Here is a 4,301-nt window from a genome sequence, read left to right as displayed (position 1 = left end):
GTGAGTTCGCAGTGCAAAGCAAAAGCAAGTTTATTATGAAAGTAAAGGAATAAAGAATGGCTACTCCATAGACAGAGCAGCCCCAGGGGCTTCTTGTTGCCCATTTTTATGGTTATTTCTTGATGATATGCTAAACAAAAGGTGGATTATTCATGCTTCCTCCTTTTTAGACCATATAGGGTAACTTCCTGACATTGCCATGGCATTTGTAAGCTGTCATGGAGCTGGTAGGAGTGTAGCAATGAGGACGACCAGAGGTCACTCTCGTCACCATCTTGGTTTCGGTGGGTTTGGGCGGGATTCTTTACTGCAACTGTTTTATCAGCAAGGTCTTTACGACCTGTATTTTGTGCGTACATTTAGTCTCATCCTGTAACTTAGAATGCCTTAACCATCTGGGAATGCAGCTGAGTAGGTTTCAGCCTCATTTTACCCAGCTCCTATTCAAGATGGAGCTGCTCTGGTTCCAATGCCTTTGACACCTCCATGAAACTGTAGCTTCTCAAGGGCAGGGACTGCTTGATTCATGCTTGATTGCATAAGCATTTAGTATAGTGCCTAGAACATAACAAATGTTCTATGAATGGATTAATGAACAAATGAAGGACTTCTTTTCAACCAAACTGAGTTGTGTCAATGTATTCAAAATGTGAATTATCTCTCAGTGAAACAAAATCATGTATTCAGAAAGGTAAAAAAACGAAGTGTGGTATTTGTAAGAGAAAAATATGTGCAAGTGTAATTGAAAGGTGATGTTTACATTTCGGATTTCCTCTGTTCTTGAGAACCTGGTTACAGGCTTATTCACCTTTTGTCCAAGGGAAGACATACCCGCAGGCAATTGCTATAGGTCCAGCTGTTGGAAGTACAATAAAGAACCTGGTGATTCTTTACTCTCAGCCTTCAGGGGATGAGAAAGGAGAGAGACGCAAGCTAGCCAACTGGACAGAGGTAAATGAATGAATGCTAACTGGGTCTCTCCACCCCCAGCGAGTGTCAAGCTGCCAGCTGTGCCTTTAATTTAGCCCTTTGTCTTCCCTAGAAAGACCAAAGCCATTGTGTTTGTAAGAAAAAAAAAAAAGCGCTTCTCTAGCATGCTGTTCAAAAGCAAAAGATGGAAATTACAGGGATTAGGAAAGATACTATTTATTAAAGAAATACAATATTCTCAAAATAAAATGAAGGGACATTATATGAGAAGGAAATAAATAAATGAGTAAATTTGACAATTTGACTGCATTTTACCTATAGATTAAAATCCCGACTCAAAGTGCAATTGGAATACATTTTAAAGGTCAGGATTTTGTTCTCTTATTGATAAGCCTTAGTACCAACCATGGAGATCGCTTGGTGAAAGAGAAAGACTGAGCAAGTTCTGAAGGAGAGCACACCACAGAGCCAAACCCCAAGAGGAGCCATAAAAAATGATGTTTAAAGTTTTCATGTTTTCCTCTTAGCAGAAGAGAGAGAGAGAATAAATTATTACTGGTTTGTAGTTTGTTTCGAAAAAGAAGCAGGTTTAGCAGGTTTAAACATGAGAGACAATGCATATAAAGCACTTAGCACAATGCTTGAAACATAGCATGTGCTCAGTAGAGGTTAGCTATTTGTATTAATACTGTTAACTATAAGAAAATATGAAAACAGCTGACTCTGACTTCAGCTGCAATCAAAGAAATGAGCACTGGGCTGAATGAACATAGGAAGTTACAATTGCAGTCCTGGTTCTGCCACTGTTTGTGTGACCTTGAACAAATCGCTTACTCTCTTGAGGACCCAATTTCCCCAGAGCTAAAAGAGAGAGACTGAACTAAATTAATATGTGAGATGGATTAAAACTCAATAAAGTACAGAATAATCCTAACAAATTCATAGGACTGTACATCTTTAGTTGGCCCAGAAGTTCTACTTTTTTTCTGATATTAGTAAAGTTTTGAAAGAATATTCTATTTTTATCACCTGTTTTGTTTTCATTTGGGGTTACTTTATGCCCAGTGATAAAAAGTGCAAAGGTGAGAAATAGTTAAGCTGCTGTATTTTGATAAATTGAGAATGTATGTGTGTGATTTATAAAAGCTAAATGAAAGTTGCTGAGAACTGGATTCTATAAACACAAACAGACTAAACAAATAAAAGATTATTAGTTCTTCTCCTCCTTTGGAAGCTCCAAAGGCTGCTATAAGAAGAGTTGCATGCACTTGTCTGCTTCCTCAGAGCAGCCCTCACAACATTCTTCAATCATTTTAAACAAAGGTAGGGCAAACTGCAAAAGCAGCAAGTGGAACAATGGTGACAACGGAACTTGGGCTGCCATTCCGCGCACAAATCACTTCTGGCAGGAAGAGCAGTCTCAGAGCCATCTAAATTCCAAACATTGGAAATAGAAACAATACTAATCAACCTTGAAGAATGTGACTGATGGGCATAAGATTTCCTTTCTCAAAAAAGAAAAAAAAATCAAACCCATTTGGATGGAGGTTTTTTGTTCATATAAAGCTCTGACATGTTGGCATATGACGTTTTTGTCTTAATATTGCTCTCCAAAGAGTTAATACAGCCCAAGCACGAAACACCAACCCCTGTGCATCCTGGACAAGAGGAGGGAGCTACATGGCTCCGTCCTGGCTCTGGCACTAATTTGTAGGCTCACCTTCGCCCTATTACTAAAGCTTTCTGTGGCAGTGTCCTAATTGGCAAATGGAAATGAAAGCTCCTCTGCCTAACTCCAAAGGGAGTTGTGAGACTAAAATGAAGTCACATATGTTAAACTACTTTGAAGACCATAACTGTTACACAAATGGATTCTCTTTCCACATGTCTAGAATACACATGTATGGTTGATCCCATCAGAAAAGTAAGGGAGCTTCCCTGAATGTAATTACTTATTATTCTTGAAATAGCATTTGGTGTATCACATCACTGCTTTCTCTTTATCATTGATAATTAGGTGATCACAATTTCACATAAGCATTCAAAGTCATTTTTAAAAGTTTTACTGCTCAAGGGTGAAAGCAAGACCATTGTCACTATGAGAAAAAATCATTTGTATCTCTGCATAAAAGCTACTTTAAAATAATCATAAAAAGAAATAGACAATCTTTATTTCACAAAAGCAGCTGTGACACAAGCTGAAGTCTCATCAGGTAGTTAATGCACACTTTTAAGCAACTTAGGATGCTCTATCCTTTACGGTAAATTTTTGTTCAGCCAATGTTTTATTGATGGCCTAATATATGCCAGACACTGTGATGGCACTTAGGACCCTATAATAATAAGAAATAATTCCTATCTTCAGGGGGGGAAGTCAGTCTGCTACACAGGATAAGTCTAAGGCAACATGTGATTAGGCTATAATAGACTTGTGAAGTGGAATTTGTCAGGGCTCCCAGGGAAGTAGGCTCTTGATTACAGAGAGAGAGACCAGCATGGGGCTTTGCCCGCCTCCTGCTTCTGGACCTGGCTGGCTCAGGATGTAGGGGTTGGTGGAGTGGAGGTAGAGCCATCATGCTTCTGCCTCAGAAACTCTTTGTCTGCGGTGGCAATATTTTGGAAGGCCAGCAGATAGGAATGTCACTCCATGAAAACAGAACCTGTCCTCTTCCACTGAGATTGAAGACTTCTCTCTCTTCAGAGCAGAAAGTTGGAAATTTTCTCAATGGAAGGCTGGGAAAAGAGAGTTTTGAGAATATCAGAAGGTAAAAGTTTAGATAGCATTAAAGCATTTTAGGATTTTTCTCTTTTTTAAATTTTTTATTTGTTTTAATTGACAATAATTGTGTATATTTGATGGGGTACAATGTGATGTTTTGATCTATGTATACATTGTAGAAAGATAAAATCAAGCTAATCAATATATCCTTTAACTCACCAACTTAGCATTTTGTTAATGGTTAAGATGTTAAGAAGTCTATTTTTTTAGCAATTTTGAAATATGCAATACTGTCGGCCCTTGGTGTCTATGAATTCCACATCCACAGATTCAACTAACTGATAATCAAAAATATTCAGAAAAAATAACAATACAACAATAAAATAATACGAACCTTAAAATGCAGTATAACTATTTATATAACATTTACATTGTATTAGGTATTATAAGTAATCTAGAGATAATTTAAAGAATACAAGAGAATGTGCATAGGTTACATGCAAACACAATGCCATTTCATATCAAGGACTTGAGCATTCATGGATTTTGGTATTCAGGAGACTCCTGGAACCAATCCTCCAAGGACACTGAGGGACAAGCACACATTATTATTAACTGTGGTCACCATGCAGTGCAATAGATTACTAAAACT

The sequence above is a fragment of the Rhinopithecus bieti genome, unplaced genomic scaffold, assembly GCF_001698545.2.
Source record: "Rhinopithecus bieti isolate Rb0 unplaced genomic scaffold, ASM169854v2 scaffold_26195, whole genome shotgun sequence".
In the NCBI taxonomy this organism is placed as follows: domain Eukaryota; kingdom Metazoa; phylum Chordata; class Mammalia; order Primates; family Cercopithecidae; genus Rhinopithecus; species Rhinopithecus bieti.
Note: the sequence above shows the minus strand (reverse complement) of the source record.